The sequence below is a fragment of the Carcharodon carcharias genome, chromosome 10 (assembly GCF_017639515.1).
Source record: "Carcharodon carcharias isolate sCarCar2 chromosome 10, sCarCar2.pri, whole genome shotgun sequence".
NCBI lineage: Eukaryota > Metazoa > Chordata > Chondrichthyes > Lamniformes > Lamnidae > Carcharodon > Carcharodon carcharias.
Window position 1 is genome coordinate 980,763 of NC_054476.1, and position 15,516 is coordinate 996,278.

The window sequence follows — 15,516 nt, forward strand, 5'->3', positions numbered from 1 at the left end:
ACTAACTTCCTAAAAATAAAAAGAAAGAAGCGCATTTTTTAGCTCTTTTCATGGCCACTGGCACCTCAAAGCGCTTTTCAGCCAATGAAGAACTTTTGAAGTGTGATTGTTGTTGTAATGTAGGAAACGCAGCAGCCAATTTGTGCACAGCAAGCTCCCACAAGTAGCAATGTGATAATGACCAGATAATCTGCTATTTTTGTGATGCTGATTCAGGGATAAATATTGGCCAGGACATTGGGTTAATTCCCTGATCTATTAGGTCTACCTAAGGGGGTAGACAGGGGTCTCAGCTTAATGGGCAGAATGTTTTGCCGAGTGGGTGGGTGTGCACCCCAGCCGCTCGAGCATAAAATAGCGTGTGATGGCATCGGGCGAGCGGCCCAATGTCATGGCGCACTCGCTTGATATTTTGATTGGCAGGTGCGTGAATGCCCGAGCTGCACCCGCCATTAATGAAGAGGCTAGTTAAGGCCATTAAAAAGGCAATTGATGCTGATTTGTCATTGCAATTTTTGAGTTGTCACATGGGAAAACGGGCAGGCAGCCTTAAATAAGAAAGGTGAAGCTTACTCAGGCCATTATCACAAAAGAAAATTTATCTCATGTTGACAGTTAAAACAAATTAACAGAACCTTCTCTGGTCTTCAACCCCAGACCAGTTAAATAAACAAAACATTGCACAACAGGAGATCCCCCCATGACCAGTCCCTCTTGTGCTCATGGTGCCTTAAACTTATGTTTCTGGGAGCTATGTCTAGGTGCTCCCCCCTCGCTGGCACCAGCATTGGAGACAGCTGCTCACCCTGTGTCTTGTTGGCCTGGGTGACCTTGGTGGTCGTCTTCTGGCCCGTGGAGCCTGTACTGGACCTGCCTGGGAGGGAGCGGTCAGTGCCATGGCTGGCATCGCTCCAGTCATCGCAGCTTCATCAGATGCTACAGTCACTGGCAGAGAGGCAGCCGTCATCCAGAGCACCCTGAGAGGAGCCCACAGAGACAACAAACAGCTCGTGCACTAACGTGAGGTCACTCTGGACCTCCCTGCTTGCCATTGATGGACAGGGGCACCTTGCTGGGATACTGGGTGCCTCATCCATCTCCCACACCGGCACTGACCACCTGAGGGCTTGCAGGTCCGAGTGCATCCCCAGGAATCTCTGATTCTGTTCCTGGAGCTGCCTCTCCATGAGAGTTGCCACTCTCTCAGTGGAGGAGGCAATGCACTCGGCCATGAGAGTCAACACAGTGCTCACACTCCGCATGGATTCCTCCAGAACAGAGACCATGGCACGCACACCCTCATGGATCTCCACCAGATCCTCCCACACATCTCACTGGACATCCAGCATCTGCCGCCTAATGGAGGCTCATCATCTGCCTTCGACTGAGCATTGGCCTGGTATCCAGCAGACCTCCAACTGCCGGTGCCCTGGGCACTCTCTGCCTCCGCCTGCACCCCAAGTGAGTGTGAAGTGCCCTCTGCGCTGTGCACCAACATTCTAGCCATCTGAGGTGCCGGTATCTGTGCTGGTGCCTGGTTCAGAGAGCGGGTGTGACACAGGTCCATCTGGAGCCCAGTGTTCCTCTGGCGTCAGGGATGGGTCTTCGGGGTCCTGTGATTGAGTGCGTGGTGGCAAATCTAAGAAAGAACAAGGACATGTCGTTAGTTTAAGTCATCACACTGTCACTGTGCAAGCCAGGCACCCTGGTGAGACATTGGGGATCTGCATCATGATGCCATCGTCTCTCAATGATCAATGGGGAATCCAGTTTGAGGCTCCCATTAATGAGATTACACAAGAATGTTTGCACCATCTGAAACTCTCACTCTGTGCACTGCACTCTTACCTTCGTCACAGACCCCTGGCCCTCCACAGCCGGCTGACTGAGGTACATGGTCCCTCCATCTCCCAGGCCTCCTGCTCGTATCTCGTGAGGATTAGGAGATTTTGGGGGTCTCTGCTGGTCCCCAACCTCTCAACGTTGTTATGGGCTGTCTTCTCCTGAAAGGACAGAGCAGCATTGATGAGTCCCCTCTCTACCTGCAGCACCACTGCAGCCTGGCCAACCCTACCTGAGGAACACCTCGCAGGGCACATCCGAGTCGTGGCCCTCGAGCCACAAGGCACTCAGTCCAAGCAGCCAGGGCCCACCCCCTTGGCCGGTGCCAGTGCCAGTGACAGTTGGCACTCAGACTCTAACACCCCTGAGCTTCACGGGGGTGGGGGGAGGACCAGCCCATCACACTTCACCACACTGATCCATGCCAACAGGGTGCTCACCCTTCCTGAGTGCAGCAGGTCACTAAACCTCTTGTGACACTGGACCCAGGTGCGCTGCACCACATCATGGCTGCTAACCAGCACTGCTACCTCCTCCCTAGCTCTTTTTGTCAGGTGTGGTGTCCTCCTCCCTCCATCCCTGGGGACAAGGGTGCCCCTCCCAGCAGCCACCTCCTCCAGGAGGCCCTCGAGGCACTCATCCAAAAACCTGGGGGGTGGGGGGGGCGGTGCTGAGTGCCCACCTGACCTGCCCCCGCCTGGCGTCTTCATAACCTTCTGTTAACATCACTGAAGATGCCGTAGTTGTTGGCAACCTTCCAGACTGAGCCGGTTTCAAACCAGCCGCTGGGGACCATTGGACCCGGCGGCTAACAGGCCCCGCCCCTGCCTGCCCCTTCCCGACCAATGGGGATTCTCTTTTCATGCTCAGTGGGTCTTAACTGGCCCGGCGTGAACTCGTGGTCGGGGACCAATCGTGGGTGGCTGCACCTTTCCTGGTGGCTCCCAGGCCCCACCAACCATGCCCGCCCACCAAACTCTAAACTCTGAACTCTGCCCAATGTTTCATCCAAAAGAGGGTATTTCTGACAGAGCAACACACCCTCAGCACTCCCTCAGTACTCGCTCAGTACTCCCTCATCACTCCCTGATCACTCCCTCAGCACTCCCTCAGTACTCGCTCAGTACTCCCTCAGTACTCCCTCATCACTCCCTGATCACTCCCTCAGCACTCCCTCAGTACTCGCTCAGTACTCCCTCATCACTCCCTGATCACTCCCTCAGCACTCCCTCAGTACTCGCTCAGTACTCCCTCATCACTTCCTGATCACTCCCTCAGCACTCCCTCGGTACTCGCTCAGTACTCCCTCATCACTCCCTGATCACTCCCTCAGCACTCCCTCAGTACTCGCTCAGTACTCCCTCATCACTTCCTGATCACTCCCTCAGCACTCCCTCAGTACTCGCTCAGTACTCCCTGATCACTCCCTCAGCACTCCCTCAGTACTCGCTCAGTACTCCCTCAGTACTCCCTCATCACTCCCTGATCACTCCCTCAGCACTCCCTCAGTACTCGCTCAGTACTCCCTCATCACTCCCTGATCACTCCCTCAGCACTCCCTCAGTACTCGCTCAGTACTCCCTCATCACTTCCTGATCACTCCCTCAGCACTCCCTCGGTACTCGCTCAGTACTCCCTCATCACTCCCTGATCACTCCCTCAGTACTCCCTCAGTACTCCCTCAGCACTCCCTCAGTACTCGCTCAGTACTCCCTCATCACTCCCTGATCACTCCCTCAGTGCTCCCTCAGTACTCCCTCAGTACTCGCTCAGTACTCCCTCAGCACTCCCTGATCACTCCCTCAGCACTCCCTCAGCGCTCCCTCAGTGTTCCCTCAGCACTCCCTGATCACTCCCTCAGTACTCCCTCAGTGCTCCCTCAGCACTCCCTCACCACGCCCTCAATACTCCCTCAGCACTCCCTCAGCGCTCCCTCAGTGCTCCCTCAGCACTCCCTCAGTACTCCCTCAGCGCTACCTCAGCACTCCCTCAGCACTACCTCAGCACTCCCTCACCACTCCCTCAGTACTCCCTCAGCGCTCCCTCAGCGCTCCCTCAGCACTCCCTCAGTACTCCCTCAGTGCTCCCTCAGCACTCCCTCACCACTCCCTCAGTACTCCCTCAGCACTCCCTCAGCGCTCCCTCAGTGCTCCCTCAGCACTCCCTCAGCACTCCCTCAGCACTCCCTCAGCGCTACCTCAGCACTCCCTCAGCGCTACCTCAGCACTCCCTCAGCACTCCCTCAGTACTCCCTCAGCACTACCTCAGCACTCCCTCAGTACTCCCCCAGCACTCCCTCAGCGCTCCCTCAGTACTCCCTCAGCACTCCTTGATCACTCCCTCAGTACTCCCTCAGCACTCCCTCAGTACTCCCTCAGCACCCCCTCAGTACTCCCTCACCACTCCCTGATCACTCCCTCAGTACTCCCTCAGCACTTCCTCAGTGCTCCCTCACCACTCCCTCAATACTCCCTCAGCACTCCCTCAGTACTCCCTCACCACTCCCTCACCACTCCCTGATCACTCCCTCAGCGATCCCTCAGCGCTCCCTCAGCACTCCCTCAGTGCTCCCTCAGTACTCCCTCAGCACTCCCTCACTAGTCCCTCAGTACTCCCTCTGCATTCCCTCAGTACGCCCCCAGCACTCCCACAGCGCTCCCTCAGTACTCCCTCAGTACTCCCTCAGTACTCCCCCAGCACTCCCACAGCGCTCCCTCAGTACTCCCTCAGTGCTCCCTCAGCACTCCCTCAGTACTCCCTCAGTACTCCCCCAGCACTCCCTCAGCACTCTCTCAGTACTCCCTCAGTACTCCCCAGCACTCCCTCAGCGCTCCCTCAGTGCTCCCTCAGCACTCCCTCAGTACTCCCTCTGCATTCCCTCAGTACTCCCTCAGTACTCCCTCTGCATTCCCTCAGTACGCCCCCAGCACTCCCACAGCACTCCCTCAGTACTCCCACAACGCTCCCTCAGTACTCCCTCAGCACTCCCTCAGTGCTCCCTCAGTACTCCCTCAGTACTCCATCAGTACGCCCCAAGCACTCCCTCAGTACTCCCTCAGTACTCCCACAACGCTCCCTCAGTACTCCCCCAGCACCTCCTCAGTACTCCCTCAGTACTCCCTCCGCACTCCCCCAGAACTCCCTCAGTACTCCCTCAGTACTCCCACAACGCTCCCTCAGTACTCCCCCAGCACCCCCTCAGTACTCCCTCTGCACTCCCTCAGCGCTCCCCCAGCACTCCCTCAGCACTCCCCGAGCACTCCCTCAGCATTCACTCAGTACTCCCTCCGCACTCCCTTAGTGCTCCCCCAACACTCCATCAGTACTCCCTCAGCGCTCCCTCAGCACATCCTCAGTACTCTCACAGCATTCCCTCAGGGCCTCAGCACTCCCTCAGTGCTCCCTCAGCATTCCCCCAGCAGTCCCTCAGTACTTCCTCAGTACTCCCTCAGCGCTCCCTCAATACTCCCTCAGCGCTCCCTCAATACTCCCTCAGCGCTCCCTCAATACTCCCTCAGCGCTCCTTCAGTACTCCCTCAGCGCTCCCTCAGTACTCCCTCAGCGCTCCCTCAATACTCCCTCAGCGCTCCTTCAGTACTCCCTCAGCGCTCCCTCAGCACTCCCTCAGTACTCCCTCAATACTCCCTCAGTGCCTCAGTACTCCCACAGCACTCCCTCAGCACTCCTTCAGCACTCCATCAGTACTCCCTGAGCAATCCCTCAGCACTCCCCCAGCACTCCCTCAGTACTCCCTCAGCGCTCACTCAGTAGGCCCTCAGTACTCCCGCAGGACTTCAGTACTCCTTCAGTACTCCTTCAGTACTCCCTCAATACTCCCTCAGTAGGCCGTCAGTACTCCCTCAGTGCTCCCTCAGTGCTCCCTCAATACTCCCTCAGTACTCCCTCAGCACTCCCTCAATACTCCCTGTGCTCCCTCAGTGCTCCCTCAATACTCCCTCAGTGCTCCCTCAATACTCCTTCAGTACTCCCTCAATACTCCCTCAGTGCTCCCTCAGTGCTCCCTCAGCACTCCCTCAGCACTCCCTCAGTACTCCCTCAGTAGGCCGTCAGTACACCCTCAGGGCCTCAGTACTCCCACAGCATTCCCTCAATACTCCCTCAGTGCTCCCTCAGCGCTCCCTCAGTACTCCCTCAGTGCTCCCTCAGTACTCCCTCAGCGCTCCCTCAGTACTCCCTCAGTAGGCCGTCAGTACTCCCTCAAGGCCTCAGTACTCCCTCAGCACTTCCTCAGTACTCCCTCAGTGCTCCCTCAGCATTCCCTCCGTACTCCCTCAGTACTCCCTCAGCACTCCCCCTCAGTACTCCCTCAGTGCTCCTCAGTACTCCCTCAGTACTCCCTCAGCACTCCCTCAGTACTCCCTCAGCGCTCCCTCAGCACTCCCTCAGTGTTCCCTCAGCGCTCCCTCAGTGCTCCCTCAGCGCTTCCTCAACGCTCCCTCAGTACTCCCTCAGTACTCCCTCAGCACTCCCTCAATACTCCCTCAGTACTCCCTCAGTACTCCCTCAGTACTCCCTCAGCACTCCCTCAGCACTCCCTCAGTACTCCCTCAGCACTCCCTCAGCGCTCCCTCAGTACTCCCTCAGTACTCCCTCAGCACTCCCTCAGTACTCCCTCAGTGCTCCCTCAGTACTCCCTCAGTGCTCCCTCAGTACTCCCTCAGTACTCCCTCAGCACTCCCTCAGTACTCCCTCAGCGCTCCCTCAGTGCTCCCTCAGTACTCCCTCAGTGCTCCCTCAGTACTCCCTCAGTGCTCCCTCAGTACTCCCTCAGTACTCCCTCAGTACTCCCTCAGTGCTCCCTCAGTACTCCCTCAGTGCTCCCTCAGTACTGCATTGGAATATCAGCCTAGAATTTCATGCTTAAATCCTGGATTTGGTCTTGAATCCAGAACCTTTGGATTCAGAAGCAAAACTACCCACAGAGTCAAAGAAGGGGTGACCAAAGCTTGTTCAGCAGGTGGGTCTTAAGGTATAATAAAGGATGAGAAGAGAGTTATTGGAGGAAATGCCCCAGCCTGGAGCCTAGATAGTCAACAGTGATGGGTGAAGGGACGGGGAACGCCCTAGAGACCAGAGAGGAAGTTACAGAGATAGGCAGAGGGAGACCACAAATACACTTAAAGACGATCAGAACCTTAAACTCAAATTGGAGGGTCTGGGAGCCAAGGCTAATACAGGCCAGTGAGCACAGAGTGATAGATAAGTAACACTTGCTGAAGGATCGGATGTAGATGGTAGGGTCTGGATAAGTTGTAATTTAAAGTGCCTGAAGAATGAAATGTTGCTAGAAGAGGATGAAATAATCGAGGTCGAGTTGACAATGGTCACCTGAGGGTTTCAGTCGACGATGGGCTGATGCAGGTGTTACAAGTATGGGGGTTTTTGCAATGGAGAGAACCTGGGCTGGATTTTCACCATGGAGACAGGAAGCTTCAGTTGGGAGATCTCCCCTCCTTGCATGCACAATTTTTGCTCGGTGGTGCGGGGGGGAAGGGTGGGGGCGAGAGGCAGGGTGGGGGGTAATCAAATCAGCTTTGCTGATCTCCAGGGGAAATTTTGAGACTGACTCAGAGGTGGGTAGCGCTAAGGTGGGCTCCTTAGAAGGTCCACCTCGGTTCTCTGGGACTTCTGCCTATTTTTATAAAAAGGCTGTTCGTCCCTCTCACCCTCATCCTCACCCAGCCCTTCGTATCCCCTACCCACCTAAATTCCACCTCAGACCTCTTGTACTACCTTCATAGCTACCCATCGAGTATCTACTATACGCAGACCTCAGGACCCATGTTGAGATGAAAGAAAAATTAACTTCTTTGAGAGCTCTCACAGAAAAAAACCTCTCAATCATGAGGCCCATTGAAAGATTTTAAATCCCCACAAGTGATCAATCTTTTATAAAAACAAACTTCTATTTAGTAACTACAGCAAAAACAGATAGTCTCTTAATAGCCTCTTAAAACTGAAATTCAAAATGTGAACTCAGCCCCCATATTGAGACAAGTGTTTTTGGAGCTTCTGAAACTCAGCCAAGTATTCATAATGAGCTTAGCTGTAATTAGCTGTCAATATTCATAATGAGCTTAGCTGTAATTAGCTGTAAGTATTCATAATGAGCTTAGCTGTAATTAGCTGTCAATATTCATAATGAGCTTAGCTGTAATTAGCTGTCAATATTCATAATGAGCTTAGCTGTAATTAGCTGCAAATATTCATAATGAGCTTAGCTGTAATTAGCTGCAAATATTCATAATGAGCTTAGCTGTAATTAGCTGTAAATATTCATAATGAGCTTAGCTGTAATTAGCTGTAAGTATTCATAATGAGCTTAGCTGTAATTAGCTGTAAATATTCATAATGAGCTTAGCTGTAATTAGCTGTCAATATTCATAATGAGCTTAGCTGTAATTAGCTGCAAATATTCATAATGAGCTTAGCTGTAATTAGCTGTAAATATTCATAATGAGCTTAGCTGTAATTAGCTGCAAATATTCATAATGAGCTTAGCTGTAATTAGCTGTCAATATTCATAATGAGCTTAGCTGTAATTAGCTGTAAATATTCATAATGAGCTTAGCTGTAATAACAACACTTGGGAAATGTCAACAGTGAAGTTTATTGAAACCATAGTAATAGATGGTAATTTATTTTCCATGCTACACCAGATGGCTTGTAAATCAATGGACTCCAGCGGTGCTATAAATAACATCGGCAGCTTGTTTTTCTCATGTTTGAAATACTGGGGATTTAAATAACTTCAGAACGTGACACTCAACAGACCTTATCCAGCCTTCAAGATCATTTACATCGCCTCCATCAATTTGTGATTCCCACACAGTGCGTTAAGGCCCTTGGAACAGCCAAAATAGGAGGTGTTTGAATTCAACACGTATTTCAAATGGCCCTGTTGAGTTTGGATTTCCTGCCTGTGCCTCACCCCTTTCCCCCTGCGCCAGCAAAAATGGAACCTGCCACAAATGAGAGCGCAACATATATATCCGGGTCCTGCCCTCCATTTTTAAATGTATTCGAATGGTATCATGTAATGAAGCAGGTTTTAAGTTGCTGTGTAAAGTAGTTTGACTCCACACTAACACTAAAGAGTAATGCAGTCAGCTGTGAGAAGATCCTACCTCTCCCTGTGCATTAGAAAATGATCTGCTTTCTCCACTACTGGTGAATACTGAGTTGATGGTTTTAGTCATTGTCCATCTGTTCTTTTAATTTCCCTGTTACCTCAAGCAATTTGCCACTTCATGTGTAATCCACATGTAATCCACATTTGTGTCCTTCATGTGTAATCCACGTGTAATCCACATTTGTGTCCTTCATGTGTAATCCACATGTAATCCACATTTGTGTTCTTTCCACCTAATCGTAGATTAAATTTACCTACAACAACAACAAGTTGCATTTATATAGCATCTTTAAAGTAGTAAACTGTTCCAAGGTGCTTCACAGGTACATTGTCAAACACAATTTAATTAAAGAACGTACGAAATAGGCACAGAAGGAGGCCATTTAGCCCCTCGAGCCTGCTTCACCATTCATTAAGATCAAGGCTGATCTGTTTGTGTTTCAAGTTCCACATTCCCATCTACTACTGATAATCTTTGATTCCCTTGCCTAACAAGAAGCCTTAAAAGTATTTAACGACCCCGCTTCCACCACCTTCTGAGACAGAGAATTCCAAAATCACACAAGTCTCTGCGAGAAAAAAAATCTCCTCATCTCTGCCCTAAAAGGACAACCCCTAATTTTAAAACAGCTCCCCCTAGTTCTGGACTCACCCACAAGAGGAAACATCCTTTCCATGTCCACCTTGTCAAGGCCGTTCAGGATCTGTTACTTCAATCAAATCACCCCTCACTCTTCTAAACTCCAGTGGAAACAAGCCCAGTCTGTCCAACCTTTCCTCATAAGACAACCCACTCATTCCAGGTATCAATCTAGTAAACCTCCTCTGAACCGTCTCCAATACATTTACATCCTTCCTTAAATAAGGAGACCAAAACTGCCCACAGTATTCGAGGTGCAGTCTCAGCAATGCCCTGTATCACTGAAGCATAACATCCTTATTTTGACATGATTCACGTAAGGAGGTGTTAGGGCAAATGATCAAATGACTGGTCAAACAGGCAGGTTTTAAGGATTGTCTTAAAAGAGAAGAGGGAGAGTTAGAGAAGCAGAGATTTGGGTAGGGAATTCCAAAGCTTATGGCCCAGGCAGCTGAAAGCACAGCCACCAATGATGGAATGATTCAGATCATGAATGCTGAAGAGGCTAGAAATGGGAGAGTATAGATATCTCGGATAGCTGGAGGGGTGAAGAAGATTACAGAGCTAGGGAGGCATGAGGCCATGGAGAGATTTGTAAACAAGGATGAGAATTTTAAAATCAAGATGTTGCTTAATCGAGAGCCAGTGTAGGTCAACGGTGATAGGGAAATGGGACTTGGTACGAGTTAGAATATAAACAGCGGAGCCTTGGACGAATTTAATTTTATAGCAGGTGGAAAATAAGAGGCTGGTCAGGAATGTGTTAGAATCTGGAGGCAATAGGAGTATGGGTGAGGGTTTCAGCCCCTCCAGAAGGGCTGAGGTAGGGCCGGAATTGAATGATGTTATGGAGGTGGAAATGGGTAGTCTTAGTGATGGTGTGAACGTGTTCAGAAATTCTCCTTGGGGTCAAATATGATACCAAGACTGTGAACAGTCTGGTTGCGCCTTAGACAGTCGCCAAGGAGAGATAACAAAACAAAAACAGAATTACCTGGAAAAACTCAGCAGGTCTGGCAGCATCGGCGGAGAAGAAAAGAGTTGACGTTTCGAGTCCTCATGACCCTTCCCAAGGAGGGATGATGGTTGGGAATGAAGATTATGGGATGGACCAAGTGAAATGGCTCTGGTCTTTCCAAAATTTAGTTGGAGGAAATTTCTGCTTATTGAGTACTGGATGTCAGGCTAACAGTACGATAATATGGAAACAGTGCAAGAGTCAAGAGAGGTGGTGGTGAGGTGGAACTGGGTGTCAGCAGTGCACATGTGGAACCTGACATGTTTTCAAATGATGTCAACACGGGGCAACATGCAGATGAGAAATAGGCTTCCTCCATCTGCTATGTCCCAGTTCAGTGATGCGGCCAGTCCAGGTTCCTCTGGGTCACAGTTAGCATCACTGGCCCCCACATGCAATTATGTGTAACTCACAAACATTGACACTGCGGCCAATATCTCACCATCTAATATCATGGTTAAAAATTAGGAATAGAAACAGTGTCAGCAGCTGACACCTCTAAAATTCCACTTGCAACCAGATTCTATTCTGACACCTCATCGTACACCATGTACATGGTATCTACCTTTAAGCTACATATCAGTGCAATCTCATTCTTTGCCATCTATTTCATGCCTTCTGGATCAAGCCATTATATGTGACAATGTCAAATATTATTCAAATATTCAAGGTGGTTCAATATAACAGTCATTGCCTGAGCATATCTGTTTAATCTGTAAACTCCTCAAAGAAATCCTGTAAATTCAGCAGCTTTTCAGAACCTATGAAGCCAGCTCGAATCAATCCTTCCAGAAAATTCCTCGGTCTAGCCTTCATGAAAGTTTAGATAAGCAACAGGAGAAAGAAAGGAAGAATGGAAAAGCAGTTAGAGAGAAACAGTCACCTCAGGGAGACAGGAAAACAACGGAAACTGTAACAGGATAAAATAAGCCAATATAGATAGAGCTATTTTGTTGACCCCTCCCATATGGGTTGAAATTAAAAGGAAATCACACTTTTTATTACATTTTAGTACATAATGGCTAAATCATTTATATTTTCTGTATGCTGACACCAAAGGGTAATGTTATATAAATACAAGTCCTTTAATTTTATTTCTTAAAATGTTTGATTGAAGTCCAGCTCGCCTGTGGAAGCACTTTACAAAACTTACAAATTCTCTTCCATTTGGTCTTTACCTCCAATCCATCTTCACCAGTCATTGTATCAAGGAAAGAAAACAAGTTTGTGATGGAGTTTAGACCGACTGAGTGCAGCTTTGTTTGAAATCCCTCTGGGTCTTGAGTACATATATCCATGTTCAGTTTTAAGGTGCAACAGCCTCATCAAGTAAACATTCTACATTTTCTGTATTATTGCACACATACTATAATTAAAATCACAATCTATCTACAATCGTTTAGTGCAGTTACACCCTCCCATGCAGAATTGAATACAGCACAAGAATCTGACTTTTTTTTAAGTTCCAGATCGGCTCAATTTACTAAGAAAACCAAGCAAATAAATATTCTATTTTTAGCTCCAACTCCCATCCAAGTAGAAAATAAGCAAACATATCTAAAGTAAGTACTATGCTTCATTGAAAAAATACTGAAGCAACGTAACAAAGTCAAAATGTTCTGCCAGGCGAAATGTGCCAGAGGCCATTGTGATCAAAGACTGGCCCTTGTCAGGATGTCACTTTCTGTGGACAAGCTGATATTCTGGCATTACTATGAAGCAATATAGTGAAGTTTTCACATCAAATTTCTGTAGGAAGTGTAAGTTTAATTATATACCTTCCCAAGGGCAATTAGAGATGGGCAATAAATACTGGCCTTGCCAATGACGCCCATATTCTGTGACTGCATTAAAAAAAAGTAACAGGGAGGCTTTATTTTACTTTCAGGTGACTCCTTCCTCTTCCCCATTTGGATGTGACCCACCCCGCCCCCACCCCCCACCCTTTCTTTCCACCAAGAAACAGGGAGATGCACGCTGCAGGCATCAACAAGAATCATATGAATGCCTCTGAAATTGGTAGTCTGAAGGTATGCTTCCAGTGATGTGGGACACATAGCAAATAATGGCCTCCTCATCAACACACCCCCATAACTCACACCACCACTACATTGCAGGCTACTTGAGAATGAATGAAACTCATTTCAACAATAGCAACCAGATCCTACTGGCAGTCGTGGGATTTGACCTATGACCACGCTGTTGCAAGACGCCTGCTCCATCACTTAAATTACTCAGCTGCAACTGAAGATAGTTTATAGGGGCTATTAGGATTTACAGTCCTACTAAGGGAGGCCAACAGAAGCAATGGCTCAGGTTTCCTTGAAGAGAGTAAATAACATTTTGCAGTATAACTGCCATAAAACAGAAGTTACTGTCCAGTTTGCTACCCAGACTTATTTTTAATACATGACTAAACTGGAGGCTTAATCTGTGTTCTATGTTCCCAAGCCTGGATTGCAGCAGAATTAATGTTGACAGTTACAGAAGCAGTAACTTCTATTTGCTTCCCTTTACTTTGCGCATTCCCTAGTGGAATGACATTCAACCACTGGGCACTTTTCCAAGATCATCACATCTTCCTGTTTGTAAAGTGCAAAATCATTTTATTACTGCTGAGTACAAGATTTCATTCACCATAACATCCTCTAAAATAACCTATTCCCAATTCCAGCCGGGCCACTATATGTTTTTGGAACAAATTCCAAAGGATCATGTACAATTTTTGATATAGACCAGAGGCCGATAATCCAGAACATTCCTGAGCAAAGTGCTGACTATGAATTGACGTTCTTTGGTCAAATTGTCAAAGTTAGATCCGGCTCACCTGTTCCTTGGTTGGAAGGATTAGGGTGAGGGTGAGGGGGTTAGGGTTGGGGTGAGGGTGAGAGTGGGAATTTGAGTAAGGGTGAGGGTTAGGGTTAGGCTGAGGGAGAGGGTGAGAGTCAGAGTTAGGATTAGGGTGAGAGGGTTAGGGTGAGGGTGAGGATTTGAGTAAGGGTGAGGATTAGGGGTAGGCTGAGGGAGAGGGTGAGGGTTAGGGGTAGGCTGAGGGAGAGGCTTAAGGTGAGGGTTAGGATTAGGGTTAGGGTAGGATTTGGATTAGGAACAGGGCAAGGTTTAAGGTCAGGGGCATAAAGATCAATGATGCCAGTGGAAGAAACTCGAGGCACTTCCCCGGCGCCGAAACCAGTAATCCTCTGGGGACTCGGGTTCAAATCCCACGGCAGATGGTGGAATTTGAATTCAATAAAAATCTAGAATTAAAAATCCACTGAAGATCATGAAACCATTGTTGATTGTTGTAAAAACCTATCTGATTCACGATTATCCTTTAGGGAAGGAAATCTGCCCTCCTTACCTGGTCTAGCCTACATGTGACTCCAGACCCACAGCAATGTGGTTCACAGAATCACAGTGCAGAAGAGACCCTTCGGCCCATCGAGTCTGCACCGACACATGAGAAACACCTGACCTACCTACCTAATCCCATTTACCAGCACTTGGCCCATAGCCTTGAATGTTATGACGTGCCAAGTGCTCATCCAGGTACTTTTTAAAGGATGTGAGGCAACCCACCTCCAACACCCTCCCAGGCAGCGCATTCCAGACCGTCACCACCCTCTGGGTAAAAAGCGTATCACCTCACACTTTTCAGGGTTAAATTCCATCTGCCACTTATCTGCCCATTTGACCATCCCGTCAATATCTTCCTGTAGCCTAAGACACTCAACCTCACTGTTAACCACCTGTCCAATCTTTGTGCCATCCACAAACTTACTAATCCTACCTCCCACATAGTCATCAATGTCGTTTATATAAATGACAAATAGGGGGCCCAGCACAGATCCCAGTGGTACACCACTGGACACTGGCTTCCAGTCACTAAAGCAGCCTTCTGTCATCACCCTCAGTTTCCCACATTGGCAACAATCTCAGATTAGTCAACCAAAGGTTAGAGTTATGGTTAGGGGTTAAGGTTAGTAACACAATAATTCTGGCTACAGCAACAACATTTCCCTCGGAGGTTTGAGCTCTGTCATACAATTCCTGATAAACAGCCACTGCTGTTGCATTAAATTCCCTCCGAAGGCTGTAGTACTTCCTCCTAAATGTTATTTTCACAGGAAGAGGATGGGAATAACTTCCTTAATTATTTTTGTACATCATTTATGCCAGGGCTTTTGACTGCTTAGCCATGGGCTCTGGAATTTTGAAGCACAATTCATCCCTCGTACTATCGAAGGAAAATAAGGATTTAAGCTGTTAGAAATACTTCAGTAAAGTCCAAAGCTGGAGATGCTTGGGGCCAGGACAGGCAGTGTGCTGTCCTTCCTTTGTTACTTCAGAGAATGGTATGTATTCCCTGAGCAATGTCCTGACTGACCCAATATTAAGACTACTGTGTTGTGAGTTAGGGGGAAGAGAACAAATTTTCTTATAGATTGAAATACACACAGTTTATATGTTGTAAAAACAGTTCGATATGGAAGTGGTCCTTCATGTATCAGCTCATGAACCTCTAGCTTCAGCTTTGATATCATGGTCAAATGTCAAAGTAAAATAGGAACTCTGCTTTGGCAACAGTCATCTAAAAGTTGTCTAAAAGTCACAGGTGTGATTTTTCTTTTGTAGGTATTAAAATCAAACAATAAAAACTCAGAACTCTTTTAAGAGCACAAAGAAGCTAATGCAATCTCATTGTAAAGCAAACAGATTTAGGTTGATGGTGAAAGATTCCAATTTGCTGCAGGTACACTCTAGCTCTTGGCTCATGTTCCTGACTTGTCAGTGAATGTCTCTGTTGAGAATGGAGGAATGTACTGGTTTTGAGCCATATCCATCCAGTATTTTTTTCAGTAA

The 15,516-nt window shown here is 48.4% G+C and overlaps 1 protein-coding gene across 1 annotated transcript in view; it reads right to left on the reverse strand.

The window, feature by feature from the left end:
- abtb2b (ankyrin repeat and BTB (POZ) domain containing 2b) overlaps window positions 1–15,516 on the reverse strand; it is a 356,813-nt gene that overhangs the window by 144,451 nt on the left and 196,846 nt on the right. The gene's annotated exons all lie outside the window — the stretch shown is intronic.